The sequence below is a fragment of the Chrysochloris asiatica genome, unplaced genomic scaffold (genome assembly GCF_000296735.1).
Source record: "Chrysochloris asiatica unplaced genomic scaffold, ChrAsi1.0 scaffold00131, whole genome shotgun sequence".
In the NCBI taxonomy this organism is placed as follows: domain Eukaryota; kingdom Metazoa; phylum Chordata; class Mammalia; order Afrosoricida; family Chrysochloridae; genus Chrysochloris; species Chrysochloris asiatica.
Window position 1 is genome coordinate 7,421,223 of NW_006408649.1, and position 17,500 is coordinate 7,438,722.

General features: G+C 40.8%; 1 pseudogene; it reads left to right on the top strand.

Moving 5' to 3' along the window:
- The first annotated feature begins 13,770 nt into the window (after positions 1-13,770).
- On the top strand, positions 13,771-14,897 carry LOC102830750 (annotated as a pseudogene).
- The last annotated feature ends 2,603 nt before the right edge of the window (positions 14,898-17,500 follow it).

The following is a 17,500-nucleotide window of genomic DNA, read 5'->3' on the forward strand; positions in this document are numbered from 1 at the left end:
ATAGAACCAGACAGAAAAAAGAAGTTCAGTGAGGAGTTTCTCAACAGAGATGGGGCTCTGGGAAGCTTTCACTTTTAATGTGTCTGGTAACTACCCCAGAATATAGTCATGTGTGCTACAGTTCTGGAACTTTTCTTAAAACTGTCACACTGTTGCTCTATCTCCATTTCTCTCCTTTCCTGTTCACTCCACCTTTCAAAACTTTACCCATCCCCATTGTGCGACTTGACATATCAGATTGTAGTTGCTACACTCATTCCCATGGTTGGTCTATGTCCAGAAGGTCAATTGTATCTCAGAGTTTGAAATGAGCACAGACTTTCCCGTGGGTACCATGTTATTAATGAGTGTTTAGATTCCCAGGCTAGACCATAGAAGTTCATGTACCACAGATGTGCTTGGAATATCCTAGATGAGGCTTTTGGGTTAGCTTTTGAAAGTTAATAGTTCTGATTGGCATCTTCCTTTAGCCCTTGACCCATCCTCTTCTTCCTGTCTTAGTACAGACAGTGAATGCTTAATAGTGAGCCATGCCAAACTAACACCATGAAAGCAAAAGCCACATCTTGTTGCATAGTTGCAGCAATTCAAAGTTGCCTACCTTCTTCACAGTGGAAAACTTTAAAAAGAAATAATCAATTTATTTGTTTCATTGCACTCTAGGCAGGTTTCTGTTTCATGCAGGAGAACAAAGTCCTAAAGTGATTCACAGTATTTCTTTAACTCCAGGGATATTATTGATGCCTCCTTTAAAAAAAAACTGGGGGCAGAAATATCTTGAGCACTTGGAGGTCACTGATTAGCTTTATTAATTATGGTGCCCCTTCCATATCAGGCCTTGGCAGGATGCTGTTGAGCTCATGAGAAGTGATAATAGATACAGCTCATGGATTGGGAGGCTTGCAGGGAAAGTAGGAGAAGCCCTTAAGAGCTTACTTCTGCTTTGAAATGGGCACAGAAAACAAAACCTTTCCCCAGTAGAGCTGCTGTCCTGTCAGCTCTGAGGCAGTCCCAGCACACCTGGTCATGAAAATTCCTCTAGCAATGTTCTTTCTGCCAGGGGCTTGGAACAACCTGAGTCCACAGCAACTCTTACTGAACCAGGCTCTGCTCAGATGAGAGGGACTCTGATGCCCATGGATTTCATCAGTTCCATCTTCTGTGGTCTTTGTGGGCAGCAAACACAGACTACATGGACAGAGCTGGATATGCTGGGCCCACTGTAGTCATTTGTCAAAATGTGGTGGCAACAAAACTGAGAATTATATGCTGTATTTTATAACGAAGTTCTGTCTTTCCACCACACAGAATTTTGCAGGAAAGGATGGTGGCTTTGTTAAAGACCAATGACTGAATCATTTAGTATTCCGGTGCTGGCGTAGAGAAAGAGATCAGAGGAGATGTAAGGACAGAAATGGCCTTACTATTTTTTATAGTTACTATTTTTAATAATTATAATAATAGAGTTGCTATCATGTTTTACAGTTGTTGTTAAGTACTGTTGAGGTGGTTCCAGCTCATAGCGGTCCTGTCTAGGGTTTCTGAGGCTGTAAATCTTTGCAGAAGCAGAAAGTCTCATCTTTCTCCCCTGGAGTGGCAGATAGGTTCAAACTGCTGACTTTGTGGTTTGCAGTCTAGTGCTTATCTTTTTTTTTTTTTTTCTTCCAGTGATTATCTTACTGCGCCCATTTTTTACAATGCTTTACAATTTTTCTAGTATTTTCAACTCTATTGACTTACATGATTCTCACAATGCCCCTCTGAAGTAGCAAAGACTGGGATACTATATTCTCATTTTTGATTAATGAAGAAACTGAGGCTCAGGAAGAATTCATGACTCTGTAGGATCACACATAAAATCAGACATGATTCTCCAATTGCAAGTTCTAATGACAGCTCTAGGAGCTCTCTCTGGTAGTGTAGTGGTTACGAATCAGGCTGCAAACCTTAAGGTCAGCAGTTCAAAACTATCAGCCATTCCATGGGAGAAAGATGAGGCTTTCTGCTCCCATAAAGATTTACAGCCTCGGAAACCCTGTACAGGGTCGCTATGGGTCGGAACCGACTCCACAGCACATAACAACGACAGCTCTATCCATCAGGGTTCCTGTAAGAAATACTTTGGACAGTGTATTATCTAAAGAAGTAATTCATGGAAGTATAATGAAGGGAAGGAGCTCTGGTAGCGTAATGGTTACGAGTCGGGCTGCCAACCTCAAGGTCAGTAGTTCGAAACTATCAGCCGTTTCCCAGGAGAAAGATGAGGCTTTCTGCTCCCATAAAGATTTACAGCCTCGGAAACCCTGTACAGGGTGGCTATGAGGCAGAACCGACTCCACGGCACACTACCACCACCACCTTCACATAATGAAGGGACTATTTATAATAGTGTGCACAGGGTTCAGGGAAACCAAGAAGAGATAGGAACACATCACAGGGACAGCAATAGCAATAGTCCCTGCTACCTCTAGTCCTGAAAAAGCAAAGAGAGGAAGCAGTTAGTGGAACCCCAGTGAGAGTCCTGTCTATAGAAGACCATCAGACAGGAGCCATGTGAAACAGAGTTATGGCCAAGCCAAAGGAATAAATACCCCATCTCTCTTTCCTCCCACCCCTCCCATTTCCTGTTGGTGCCTCCCATTGGCCAAACCCACTGGAAGCCAGAGGGCAAATAGGTCGTTTCTGCAGTCCCTGAGGTCAGCTTCCCACAGTGAAGAAGAGTACAGAGCAGAGCTGAAGGGAAATGGAAAATATCTAGTTATGATCCGTGGTACACTTTTTATGTGGCAGGAATGATACAGTCACTTATATGGTGGTCTCATGTAATCTCACATTGCAACACATACATATGTGCAAGAAATTATACTTGAAACTCCATGTTGATAGGTAGCAGTAACAAACTCAGTCAAGAAATTTTTTTTCAGTTAACTCTGGGTTCCAGCATAACTTAATTTAAAAACAAAATCAAAAGCTTTTCTGGAGGGCTTCATATACACCAAATGGCTTTCAACTCGCCAGTTCCATCTGTCTACACAGCCATATCTCCTAAGACATTCTTGTCTTGAGTCAAATTCATGAAGGCCTGTCCCAACGATAAGATCTGCATAGGTCCTACTCTCTTTTCAGTCCTCTAAGGAGCTGTGAAAACATTTGGCTGCTTCCCATAAAGTGGTGGTACTATTACGGGCTGTCTCAGCCCTACTCCCATACACGCTTCTCTGTTCTACTGCTCTCATTTAGACTTGAGTCCAGAGACATTTTATGAAACTTGCCACTTCAGGGCTTTACTCAGAAAGCAAGGCATTAGTCCTCTTTGAAACCAAATCTTCAACTGCATCTGGAGTTTCTGTTATTCCTCATTCTCTTAGAGGCTTGACCCAGGATTCCTTTCACAGGGTTATATTGGCAGTATCTTCTGCCCTGTTGTTTGTTCTTCCTCTCTCCTCTTTTCTGCTTATCTCCATCCCCTCCACTCTAGTCTGTAGGCTCCTTAGGCAATCATTTGGAGTGTCAGAAAACAGGCTTTGGGTAATCAGGTATGTTTCTAGTTCCAATTCTACTGCTTTTGCATAACTTTATCTCCTAAAACTTTCAAGAAGTAGGGTTTTGAAGTTCAAAAGCCCACATTCTTGTAACCCAAAAGTCTTTTTTCTTAGCATTTTTTTTTTAATTGGGAGATGACCCAAGATTATGTGAGTGGGCCCAATATAATCACAAGGCTTTGTAAAAGTGGAAGCACGAGGCCAAAGAGTCCGTGTCCGAGTGCCTGTGATATGAGAAAGACTTGACAGGCTTTGGAGATTAAGAGAGCCACATGGCAAGCAATGCTGACAGCTTCTAGAAGCTAGAAAGGGCAAGAAAACCGATTCTCGTGTATAGAGATTCCAGGAAAAAATGTAGCCCTGCCAACACCATGCTTTCAGCCAGTGAAACCCATATCATACTTCTGACCTCCAGAACTGTAGCAGAATAAATCTGTGTAATTTTTTAGTTTGTTTTTTTTAAGCTCTGCCATGGGATAATTGGAGGTGGTGGTTGGCAGTTGTGTGCTGTCATGTCAGTTCTGACTCAAATGACTCTGTACAGAGTTTCCAAGGCTGTACATTTTTATAGGAGCAGAAAGTCTCATCTTTCTCTTGAGGAACAACTGGTAGACTCAAACTGCTGACCTTGCGGTTAGCAGCTCAATGCTAACCCACTATGCCAGTAGGACTTGTTGTTGTTGTTAAGTGCCGTCGAGTCGGTGTCGACCCATAGCAACCTCATATAGGGTTTCCAAGGAGCGACTGGTGAACTTGAACCACCGACCTTCTGGTTAAAACTGACTTTGCAGTCCAGCACATTAACCCCTAGTGCTACACTTAAAAATGAAGAATTACTATCTTGGCAAGAACTGCCTTCTCCCATGGGATCACTTTCCTGGGGTAGTAAGTTCAGAATGACTTAGGTGCTAACTAACAGAAAGTTGCAGGAATTACCTAGAAAAAAAATTATAATAGCTAATGCAAAGATGGTTTTACTATGAAGCTAATGATACTTAGATTTCAGAGCCTCTCACTTGGAGTCCTGGTGTGATGCTGTAGGATAAGCACTGGAATGGTAACTGTAAGGTTGGTGGTTCAAATCTACTAGCCATTCCTTGGAAACCATACACAGGGACATTATGAGTTGGAACTGGTTTGATGACTCTTAATAAAGAACAACACTTTCATAGGCTCCTTCCAAGACCTTGAGAGGGAGTCATGTGTTTTATAATATATAAAAAATTACGATACTTTAACTAAAGTTAGTTAATACCACTGTGGTCCTCCACCTAGACTTTCTCTCCATTCCACTTTTATTCACTGTTTGGGCAACCATAGACATTTTTAGGATTTGACCAAGGGGAAGTTGAGCTGGGTCTACACTGTAGCATCTTTTGACCAGGAATAGAGTGATATATGTTCTATAATTTTGAGGGTTCCACTTTTGTACTTCTCTAACATTACTCTTACCCCAAGAACAAAGTCTACAAAGTCAAAGAGCTATGTCCACCCAGAATTTTCACTCCATCCTTCTAAATCACAATCTAGGTGTGATAACCATGGAAGTTGGCCTCTCAGATCTCCCTTAAAGATGAGCATTCAAGTCAGCTGCAAGAAGTGCAGTTAGTGGGCAGCATCCAGCCTCTACTGACAACGTACGTAAGCTGTACGTTGTTTCAAGATATGTCATAGTGTTTGAGACAAGACTATGTGCTTCATAGACTGCCTCCAGCCAGCAAATAAGCATGGCAGGGTCATAGAAGTTGCCATATCTGCTCAATGTGGAATTCTTCTAACAGGTAATCTTTGCACTATACCTCCCTAGTGGGTTGGACAAGATTTTGTCAGATCCGTGCTTCAGTCTGAGTCTCTACATGTCTATTCTGCTTGTGCCCTATTTCCTTTTACAGGCTTCAGATTTATATTGTGTTATGAAAGCTGTGACTGTGCATTCCCACTTCCTCTACCTATAACTTAATAGGAGTTATCTGCACCCACAAAAACCTCTAGCATGCCTAACTCTTACTCAGTATCTCCTTATCAGAAGTCTTGAACTGACACCATTGATATTGGGAATGGTGTGAGAAAGCAGGCCAATAAGATGGTTTCGGATGATAGAAAGCCTGAATTGACTTCTGTAGTCTCTCTATAGAAAATGATGTTACAAAAGCATTGTTTTATGAAGAGATTATTCAAATGTATGCCACACACACACAAAAATAGGAAAACTATAGAAGCATGCTGTTGTTGTTAAGAGCTGTCGATTAGTTCTGACACATAGCAGCCCTGTATAGGTTTTCCGAGAAGCAGCTGGTGGGTGTGAACCACTGACCTTGTGATTAGCAGTTCAGTGCTTATCCTACAGTGACACACCAGAACTCTGATCAAAGCATATTAGATATTGTTGTTAATGCCGTTGAGTCAGTTCCAACTCATAACAACCCTATGTACAACAGAAGGAAACTGACTGGTCCTGCGCCAACCTCACAATCATTGTTAAGCTTGAAACTTCAGACCTATTATCAGGAGGGACAAGTCCCTGGAGAAGTACACCATGCTTGGTAAAGTAGGAGGGCTAGTGAAAGAGAGGGAGACCCTAACAGTGACAGCAACAATGGGCTCAAAGGTAGTAGTAATTGTTAGGATGGTGCTGGATCAGGCAGTGTTTCATTCCATTTGGTCTAGGGTCACTATGGGTTGGAACCAACTACCGCACCTAACAACAACAAAAATGGTTTTTAGTCAAGACCCATCTAATGATATCCTTGGTACCACGTTGTCATCTGAATCCACCTTGAACCTCTGGAAGCTCTCAATCAATGTACTGTTGCAAACATTTTAAAATTATCTTCAGGAAAATTTTGCTTGCATGTGATATTAATGATATTGTCCAATGATTTCTGCCTTCCGTTGGGTCAACTCTCTTTGGAATGGACACAAATATGGATCTCTTCCAGTTAGTTGGCCAGGTAACTGTCTTCCAAATTTCTTAGCATAGATGAGTGAGTGCCTCTAGTGCTCCCTCAGTTTCCTATATCAAAAAAAAAAATTTTTTTTAATCTTCTTCCAGTCGAGTTCTGATTATCAAGCCATCAAGCTTAGGTCAAATGGGTACTATCTTCAAATTTGGATGTTCTTGTGCCTCTCCCGTCACTTCATATAAGCTGGATGCTTTACTGTTGGCTCTAGCCCTCTTGTGGCTATGTCCTTGTCCATGGGCTCAAGTGTCCCCAGGTCTACCACACATTGGACCAACCAGCCCTTCCTCTTCTCTCTCTCATCTCCAGGTCAACAGGAATCAATGGACCGTGGTTGAACTCAGCCCATTTCTTCATTGCTGCCTTTCCCCTTCTTCCACTCACCAGTAGACCAACATGCTCACCAGCAAGCTTACATGCCTGCTCATATGTTCCCTTTGAGTTTCAGTCTTAGAAGGGGATTTGTCCTGAAGGATCTTGATTGCTTGCCTTAATGGCTTCCCGGCGAACATTTTGCTTATTCTTGCAGTAGTCAGTCATGCTAACATTTTTGTTTTGGGTTTTTCCTGATGATCTTTCTTTGAGATGCATCTTCTGTCGCTCTAGCTGTTCCAGGCTGGTCTGCTTGTCCTTTCCAGTGGGAATGTCCCACCTCAGAAGGTTCTGGATGGGACTCAGGATTCCACCTAAGGTCCTATACTTTGCAAAGGCTTTGCAAGAGGCCTATTTCACTGGGCAAGTTCTAGAACCCCTTTTAGGTATTCCAGTCAGTTATAGGCTGAAGCCAGGCTTACAAGTTTTCTCTAATCATGTTTCCCAACATTCCTTTCTATCCCACTCAAGTGTCTATTTTACAATATAGGTAAGGGAAACCAATATTCATAAGCTAGTCAAGCATCTTAGAATTATTTCCCCTCTTGAAACTTTGCCTAGATCCCTGTATCACAGAGCCCTGTTGTTCCAAGGTTAAGCATGCATCACTATTTACCTCTGTCCCACTTAGGACATGCGAACCTGTCTCAGTGTTCCCCTATCTACCTTGTTCTTCCACCTCCTCTCCCTTCTTGAATTGCCCTCCCCAACACCTGAACTATGATGTGTCTGCCTTTACCCTGTGGCTCTACCATTGCCTCCTTCACCTCCCACCGTAACCCCACTGTTGTGGTTACCTTGTGGTTATATGCTGTGTAGTCAGTTCCAACTTATAGCAATCTTGTACAGTGTTTCCAAGGCTGTAAATCTTTACGGGAGCAGAAAGCCTCATCTTTCTCCCGCGGAACAGCCGGTAGTTTTAAACTGCTGACCTTGCAGTTCTCAGCCTGATTCGTAACCACTATGCTACCAGAGCTTCCATTAACTTTTCCTCCATTTAAGACAGTTTATTTTATCCTGTAATTTACCTGAACTTCCCACCACCTAGATCTCTGTTCCTCTGTGTTTACCTTCTTTCACAATCAGAACTCTGATCACAGACTGACCTCCTATATCCTCTGAATTTGTTCTTATATATACTTTTATTCTGTTCTCGACTCTTCCATTTGTCGATTGACTTCCGGGTGATGCTGTCATATTCATCAATCTCTGGTTGTTGTCTGTTCTTGTTGGTTTTCAGTCCACAGAACTCCTTTTAGGATGTTTTTTATTACAGGGTTGGCTTTGGCAAAATCCCTTAGCTTCTGTTGCAAAATCCCTTAGCTTCTCTTTACCCTGGAATGTTTTGATTACACCATCATATTTGATTTACAGCTTTGCTAGGTAGAGGACTCTTGGTTGGCAGTTTTTTCTTCCAGAGTTTTATATATGTCTTCCCATTGCCTTCTTGCCTGCATGGTTTCTGTTGAGAACTCTGAGCTTAGTCTGATTTGCTTGCCTTTGTATGTTACACTTCGCTTTTGTCTAGCTGCTTTCAGGATTCTGTCCTTATCTTTGATTTTGGAGAGCTTGATTATTACATGCCTTGGTGTTTTTCTTTTAGGGTCTACCCTTCCAGGGTCCGTTGAGCTTCTTGAATGCTTATCTTTTCACTTCTCAGGATGTTAAGGAAATTTTCTTCCAGAAGTTGTTCAACTATCTCTTCTGTGGACTTGTGTGATTCTTCCTGTTATGGAATGCCAATAAGTCTTCAGTTATTCCTCTTCATGTTATCCAACAGGAATCTTGGACCTTCTTCAAAATTTTTTTATCCTTTTTTCTGTTTGTTCTTCTATTTTAGTGGTATTGAGAGATTTATCTTCCAGCACATTAGTTCTGGCTTCCATCTCCCCAATTCTATTTCTTTGCCTTTCAGTGTATTGTCCATTTCTGATATTTTATTATTAATCATTGGTATCTCTTTCTGTAGGTTTTGAATTGTTTCCAATGCTGTATCTACCTTATTTGATTGTTCCTGTAGCGCTTTCCTGGCTTCTTCCTTGTTTTTCTCAACTCCATTGTAAAGTGTTTTGATACATTTTATAATCATTTCCCTGAATTCCTTCTCAGGCATTTTCAAAGCCTGCCCTCCTTCCAGTATGGAGTATAGGTCTACCTACAGTTCATTTGCCTCAGTCACTTTATCTCGTTTCTGGACATAAGCTGATATGGTCATCTGTTTCTGTTTTTTGGGCATATTCAGCAGTTAGTTGTGACCTTAAAACTTAGATAGGTGTGTGTTTTGGTATTTTTATGTTTTCTGATCGATTCCAGGTAGATGTGATCAGGAGGGCTTCCCTTTTCACTCTTCTTCCTGAAAAATCTCAAGATGCCACTGTTGGTTGTTATGATGTAACTCAGGATTTAATTTTCAGCCTGTTTCCTTTTTAGTCTGCCTGTCCCACTTCTCAATCCCCATTCAGGCATTTTTCCTAATGACAAACAGTTCAGGGCTGGCTGTGTTTGATTTGCACTGCTGTTTGGTTTTTAAGTGGAAACAGTCGCTTTAAATTTTGAGGAGATCTATACAAATGCGTAGTAGAACTCTCTGGGGGTGGGGGTGAGGTGTCCACTCACTCAGGCACCCCCTCCAGTCACCAGAATGGAGGTGTGCAGTGAGAGGCCAATAAACAGATATGAAAAAATAGTGTCCACACCTTTATCTATGTAGTTCTGTCAGGCGTCCATGGCTGCTCTGATTCTTCCCCGGTTTAGTCTTGCCCAAGATTGTGGCCCTGGGAGCAGCTGAGCATCTTGAATTAGAAAGCATTGGATTTCTTGTGTCTGCTATGAATTCTACTGGCTGTAAGCCTTCCAACTTTGTAAATATTCCTTTATAAGTGGTTCAGAATTCTGGTAACATTCCCTGAGCCTGCTTGGTCCAGCATTCTGTGTTGTTGCTGATGGAGCTCCTCACTGCACTTCTACCCTATCCACCATCTTGTTTGTTCTCCTCAGTATCATTGGTTTTTGACTAACATCTTAAAATGACTGAACATTGACCATTTCTTTTTGGTACGGTGACTCTGTGTATTCCTTCCATCTTCTTTTGATGCTTTCTTCACCATTCAATATTTTGCCAGTTGAATCTTTCACTATTGCAACTTAAAGCTTGTGTTTTTTCTTTGGTTCTTTCAGCTAGAGAAATGCTGAACATATTCTTCCGTTTTGTTTTCTAACTTCCAGGTCTTTGTACAAGTCCTATAATACTTTTCTTTGTCTTCTCAAGCTGCCCTTTGAAAATATCTGCTCAGTTCTTTTAACTCCTCTTTTCTTCCATTTACTTTGGCATCTCTGGATAGCAAGTTTCAGAGTTTCTTCTTTTTTTTTTTTTTTCAAAGTTTTTACAGAGCAGATCATCAGTTTTACATTCAACAAAGCATATACTTTTTTTTTCATTACAATGAGTACAACAGTATTTCTAGTCATTTTAGCTTAAAAAAAAAAAAAAAAAACCTCAGGCATATATAATAATTTACACCACATTCTGCAAGTCTGCCTCCTGGCTGCCAGCTCCCAGTCCCCCTCTTTCCATGAATCTAAAGTCCCCAGCTGCTTCCTCTCTCCATGTCCACATCTCTGCCTCTATCTTTGCTGCCATTGCTTCTCTGGATAAGGTCCCTCATTCCGCTTGTGCTCTTCTCCCTTGATGGTCCTAAGATCCTTTGTTTCTGGACTGTAAGATGAACTACTCCCTCATTTTTGTTACAAAACTTCTACCTTTATAATTGTGACAGTCTCAATTAGTCATGATAACAATTATTCACTATTGAATCATAAGAATCACCCTCATCTCTTTTTACCAGACCCATCTAGACAAGATAAAAACTATTCAGTGGAGATTCTTATCTCCCCACACACACTGTTAAACTAAACTCCCTCTTGAAATCTTATAAGCCAGTCACTTCATGCCTTTATTGCCCCCTCATCTTAGGTAGCCAATGTCTAAGTTGTCCATCCCTATCTACCCTATATAGATAGCATTGATATTTGACATGAAGACTCCTTCCCTCTCAGAGTTTCTTTTAACATCCATTTTTGTTTTTTCCTTCTTTCTTATCTTCTTAATGACTTTTTGCTTTCTTCCTGTATATTCTTGACGGCACCCACAACTCCTCTGGTCTTTGGGCATTAGTGTCCATTGCATCAAATCTGGTCTTGAGATGATCTCTAACTTCAGGTGGAATATATTCAAGGTCATATTTTGGTCCTTGTGGACTTGTTTCTATTTTCTTCAGCTTCAGTCTAAACTTGCATATGAGTGAGCACTGATGGTCTCTTCCACAGTCTGCCCATGGCCCTGTTTTGGCTAATGATATGGATCTTTTCTACCACCTCTTCGTACAGATGTAGTCAATTTGATTTCTGTGTATCCCATCTGGTGAGGTCTATTTGTATAGTCTTTTATGTGGTAAAAGAAGGTATTTGCAATGAATCAGTCATTTTCTTACAAAATTCTATAATGTGATCTCCTGCATTGTTTCTAACACAAGGTCATATTTCCCAACTACTGATCCTTCCTCTTTGTTTCCAGCCTTCGCATTCTAATCACCAGTAATTATCAATATACTCCAATTGCATATTTGATCAATTTCAGACTGAAGAAGTTGGTAGAATTCTTCAATTTTTTCCTTACTGGTTTTAGTGGTTGGTGCATAAATTTGAATAATAGTGGTATTAAATGGTCTTCCTTATAGGCACATGGATAGTATCCTATCACAGACAGCATTCTACTTCAAGATAAATCTTGAAGCATTCTTCTAATGATTAATTCAACACTATTTCTCTTTCATTTGTAATTGTTGGCATAATAAACCATGTGATTATCCAATTCAAAATGGCTAATGCCTGTCCATTTCAGTTCACAAATGTATAGGATATCAATCTTCATGTATCCTATTTCATTTTTGAAAATTTCCACCTTCCTAGATTCATATTTCATACATTCCATATTCCAATTATTAATGGATGTTTGCAGCTGTTTTGCCTCATTTTAAGTTGTTCTCCATGAGCAAATGAAGGTCCTGAAGGTCCTATATTTGCATCATCAATGTTAACTGTACCCTGAGGAGGCAGCTCTTCCCTAGTCTTATTTTGAGCATCTTCCAACCCAAGGGGCTCCTCTTCTGGGAGTGTATCTGACAATGTTCTGGTGCTCTTCATCATGTTTCGATATTCAATATTCTGGTGCTAGCTGACAATGTTCCATTGTTAGTAATAAGGTTTGGAACTGTACTCACTCCTGTGGCTCAATTTCTAGCCAAGCAATAGAAGGGACAGCAACACCAGTGAGGTGTGCACACCATAGAATGAGCAACCAAAAGGGAAGCATTTATCTAAGAATAAAAATCAGAGTCATGGGGAAAGAAGGAGGAACAGAAACAAGAAACAGGGAGGAAGTGGTACAGTGATGTTACACTAAGGGGATTGCAACCATTGAAATAAAACAAAGTGTGTGATTTGTTGAATGTAAAATTGATGAACTGCTCTGTAGACATCTTGATTGCATAAAAAATAATTTTGCCTGTATTCAGGGCCAGTGGAGGAGGGAAGTAAGGGGGTATTGCTTAAGGGTTTAACATAAACTACAGGATTCTAATGTCCACTCAGGAATTAGAAGTCTTTTAAATCCTAAACGTTTTAAGAGAATATTACTTTAGTGTACCTTTATCAAGAGAAACTACTGAAAAACTTTACACTAGTCCAACAAGGTATATTTTATTCTGATTTATGGCCGATGTTTTACCCTGTTAAAATAATATGCATTTATCCTTTTAAAACCAAATGTGAAACTTGATTCTAAAATAAAACAAAATTTTCATTTATATGCTTTTAAAAGAAATTTTTGTACTAGCTTACCATATTTTCTTCAGAAGAATGCAGACTGATTGGAGATATATAATCACTGCCCAAAACATGACTGCCTTTAGCAAATGATATTGTTGGTGACAAGGGATAGCTTGAATAAGAATAAGGCCTTGAAGGATAAGGCCCGAAAAGAGGGTAGCACGGTCAGGGGAAGGGTATTTACTGAGCTGTGATGAAAATTGTAGTCTGTAAATAAATACATGAACAACTATGCTGCACACAGTTATGAGTATAAATTGAATTCAAACAGACAAAGCATTAAAACTATAATCAATTTTAATATAATGTTCCAACTTTCAAAATTCTGATGATACTGTATTGCTGGCAAAGATTGTTCACTACATTGTAAGAGTTTTTTCAAGAGTGATGATAAACTTTGGAAATGATTAGAGTGTTGTTTGCACAACATAATGAATAGTTAATGTCATTGAGTTGTACATGTAAAAATGGTTGAAATGACAAAGGTTTTGTAATATATATTTCACCACAATAAAATTTTAAAAAAAAACAAAGCAAAACACAAAAACGATTGCATCTGTTTTACAGAAAGAAGAAAAAGAAAGCCCAGTGAGATGAATTGCTCACTTATTCTGACTCTGAATGTTTTTTCTTCTAGAATCTGATATCTGCAGGCTTCCTGGCTTTTAGTGTTGCTGCTTCCACCACCCAAGTCCCAATAGGGCAAACCAGAGAGAGATTACATAGATAGAAAAAGCCTCTTCAAATATGCCTCTACTTAGAGGGTTCTCTAATGGCTGGCTCTAACGAAGATGGAGTGCGCTTAACAGTGGAAGTCTGCTGTTGTTATAAGTGCCTCGAGTAGATTCCGACTCATAGCGACCCTGTATAGGGTTTCCAAGGAATGGCTGATAATTTTGAACCACCACCCTTGCAATTCAAATCGACCTTGGGGTCTACTGCATTATCCCACAGCATCAAACCAGGACTCCAGTGAAAGTAGAGAAACCAGAAACCAAGGGGCTCGAACAATGATAGGCTTTTGCAGGTGGGCACAGCAGGAGCAGTTAGAGCCTCTGGATTCCAAGCCAGGACCCTAGGGCCTCATTTAATTGCCAGTATGACTGTATCCTAGGAGCTCTGGTAACGTAGTGGTTATTAATCGGGCTGCAAACCGCAAGGTCAACAGTTCAAAACTACCAGCTGTTCTGCGGGAGAAAGATGAGGCTTTCTGCTACCATAAAGATTTACAGCCTTGGAAACCCTGTGCCTCGGAAACCCTGTACAGGGTCACTATGTGTCGGAACTGACTCCACGGCACACAGCCACCACCACCACAGGACCCTAGCCTGCCCTCTTATTCCCAGCATCATATTGCCTCTGTAGATTAGGCATTGTTTTACAATGTCCATGTTCTTATCTTGCAAAATTAAAGTCTAGCAACTCTACGGTGTAATCTTGTGGTGTTTTCTTGTTTTTTATTTACTTATCTAAAAAATATGTAACAAAACAGTTACCATTTCAACCATTTTGACATGTGCGATTCAGTGACATTATATTTATTCCTCCCTCCAAGTATTCTTAAAAATAAATAATAGCTCTGCCTGACCTGTGCCCCTCCGCCATGGCGACCGTACCATCCTCTCAAGTGCGCCACAACTACCACCATTATGTGAGTTTACCATCAACCAACAGATCAACTTGGAGCTGTACACTTCCTACACCTACCTGTCCATGGCCCACCACTTCGACCACAACGGACGTGGCCCTGAAGAACTTCGCCGCCTACTTTCAGAAACAGTCCCGCGAGGCGCCAGTGCGGGGGCCGCATCCTGCTCTGTGCCACCAGTAGACCTGCCTTGGACGACTGGGGCAGTGGGCTCCATGCTATGAAGCAAGCCTTCCACCTGGAGCAAAACATCAACCAGGGCCTCCTGGAGCTGCACCGACTGGCCATCGAGCAAGAGGACCCCCAGCTATGTGACTTCCTGGAGAGCCACTTTTTACACCAGCAAGTGAGGACCACACAAGAGGTGGGCGACCACGTGATCACCCTACGCAAATTGCGGGCCCAGAATGCCTGCCTGGCCGACTACTCTTCGATAAGTTCAACCTGGAAGACAGTGACAAGGAGAACTTCACCGTAGCCACCTGGTGACTTCAAGCATACTGCAGTTAAAACACATTCACCGTTTTTTCCGTTCTCTTCCAAGTCTGCCGTTTCTGGCAACAAAGTCGTTTGGTTCCAGAGTGAAAAAAAAAAAAAAAAAACCTAAATAATAGTATAGCTTAACTCTTAAAGAATGTCTGTCTTGAGCATTGTGCTTTTTAAGACCTATCTATGGTTGATAGTTCAAACCCACCAGATGATCTGCAGTAGAAAAATGAGGCAGTCTGCTTCTGTACAGATTTATAGCCTTGGAAGCCCTGTGGGGGCAGTTCCACGCTTAGCTATGGGTTGGAATCGCTCCGTGTCAATGGGTTTGGGAATTCTATGGGATCCGATTGACAACAGCAACTCAAAAGGTTAGTTAGGAAATTTAGGGCACAGTGAATTTCTTTTACTAGGTTAGGAACAGAGAAGGAGGGTGACAATGGCTGCACAACTCAAAGAAGGTCATCAATGTCACTGAATTGTACATGTGGAAACTGTTGAATGGCTGTATGTTCTGACTTGTATAATCTCAACAATAAAAGTAAAAGAAATACTTTTTTAATCACATGCAATGTATATGCAACTATCACTGTTTTCAAGTTTTTTTCATCACCCCTAACAGAAACAAAACTACTAAGTCTGGCACTGTAGGATAGACACTGGATTTCAAATCACAAAGTTGGCAGTTCAAATCCACCAGCTGCTCCTTGGAAACCCTATATAACGGCACTTAACAACAACAGAAACTCAGTGTCACTTAAGCAATATCGCTCATCTACCACTCCCATTCATCCGTGGTAACCATTAATAATATCCGGTCACTATGTGCTTGCCTATTCTAGATATTTCATATAAGGGAAATCATACTGTATCTTTCCTTTTACAGAACTCATGTGTTTTTTGTTTGTTTTTTGCTTTTTTTTTTTTTAAATCATGTTTTTTAAAAGACCTTGTATTGGTCTAAAAATCTGTACAGCTGAGAGCTGCTGATATAACCCGTCCAATTTATTTGACAGTTGTCCAGGGAGAAGTAGAGTTTCACAACACGAACCATAACAAATTGTAAGCAAAATTAGTCAAGGAGATGACCTGGCCTGGCAGATTTTCAGCATTTATGAGACATGAAAATATGGGAATTTCCTTTGTTTGGGACAATGACTGACTAAAGGAAAGGAAAGGCAGCTTCTAGAAATAAATTCGTAAAACAATTCTAACCTACATGTCTCCAGGGATAAATGGCTTTGACAATGTACTTCTGTGCAACTCCAGGAACACTTCCACATTCCTTAACGAAATGGGAATTTCCAGGTTGCAGTTCCCACTGGATGATGCTCCCCCTCAGGCAACAAAGGAGTGTCTGGAAGCACATTCACGCCTCCCTGTGTGAATACCTTCTCCCACTCAAGGATCTTCTTTCCAATTAGCTGTCTCTATGGTGAAGGTGAGAGGAAGAGAGAGAGATGGAATCCATGGCAACAGCAAGGAGGAGGCTATTTCCTAGGTAATGATGGGGAAGGTAGAGGTGCCTGCCTACTACTCTGCATAGATCACACCCTGGGCTTCCTGGATTTGGCCTATTTCTTATGGCAATAATGACACCATATTCAGATAATAGCCTTTATTCAGGGCAGTAGAGTGGTGCTGTTTGGGCTCTGCATCCAAGCAGACTTGACTGGGGGCACATTATTTGACCCTTCAGTTCTTCAGTTGCCTTATCTGTAAAATGGTACAAATAATAGGACCAACCTCTTAGAGTTGTGAGAAAAGCAAATTAAAAGTTCTTAGCTCATGCTAAGAGTCCAGTGAATTTTAACCATTATTATTACTTACCTTGTTTTATCTTCACAATACAGAGAAGGAGGCATATGGCCTCATTAGAGATGAGGAAGCAGAAGATTGCAGGTGCACGTGACTCTACCTGAGGCTCCACCATTGTTAAGAGGTCATGCTGGGGCTAAAAGCCAAGCATTTGGACTTGGAGTCCAGAACTATTTCCATTACATCACTATGCCCCGTGCACAGTACACACACTGTATGCTGGCTGGGCCTGACTTTGATTTTCTGCCTCAGTCAGAGATTCTGCAACAGTGCAGATGTAAGGTCCAACTCTGGCCTCATGTTTCTCATTGTTTACAAGGTAAACCTGGATCTTGTGGTCAATATAAGAACCCAGGTGATTGTCAAAGCAATTAATAAGCACCAGAAGGAAATAATGAATTAACCTTGTGAAGATTCTCTATCCCATAAATTAATGGAAACCAGTCTAAAGTCTGGTTTGCAGACGATTGACAGAATGTTTCACTGAATGGTTTTGGCATCATATAGCCACTAATGAAATTCCTGAATCATAAATTATGGATTAGTATTACTTATATGATGTGTTAGTTATATTTTTAAAAAATAATGGGACAAAATTCTAGTTTACAGTCAATGCTGAACTTCTGAACTGGGGCATCTTTCACAACACTTTTGAGAGTTAGTCACATGAATACGAATACAAACAAATGTAGATTCATCACAAAATACAAATGTATTGGTCACAATTATGTAAGAAAAAAATATGCTATAATACCTGTTTTCCATGTAAACTCACAGTACCTGTACTG